Here is a 343-nt window from a genome sequence, read left to right as displayed (position 1 = left end):
ATCGTCGCAATATCGACATCGAGGTATTTGGTCAAGAATATTGTGATGTTTGATTGTCTCTATATCGCCCAGCCCTAATAAAAAATGAAAAATTTATACAATATATATGTGTGTGTGTGTGTGTGTGTGTGTGTGTGTGTGTATACAGTATTTGTGCTTTTGGTCACAGTCACCGGAACTTAACCCAATCGAGATGGTTTGGGGTGAGCTGGACCGCAGAGTGAAGGCAAAGGGCTGAGCATTCTGGGAAATCCTTCAAGACAGTTGGGAAACCATTTCAGGTGACTACCTCTTGGAGCTCATCAACAAAATGCCACGAGTGTGCAAAGCAGTAATCCGAGCA

Source organism: Etheostoma spectabile, chromosome 3 (genome assembly GCF_008692095.1).
Source record: "Etheostoma spectabile isolate EspeVRDwgs_2016 chromosome 3, UIUC_Espe_1.0, whole genome shotgun sequence".
Classification (NCBI taxonomy): domain Eukaryota; kingdom Metazoa; phylum Chordata; class Actinopteri; order Perciformes; family Percidae; genus Etheostoma; species Etheostoma spectabile.
The sequence above is the reverse complement of the archived record's forward strand: the minus strand, read 5'-3'. Positions refer to the sequence as shown.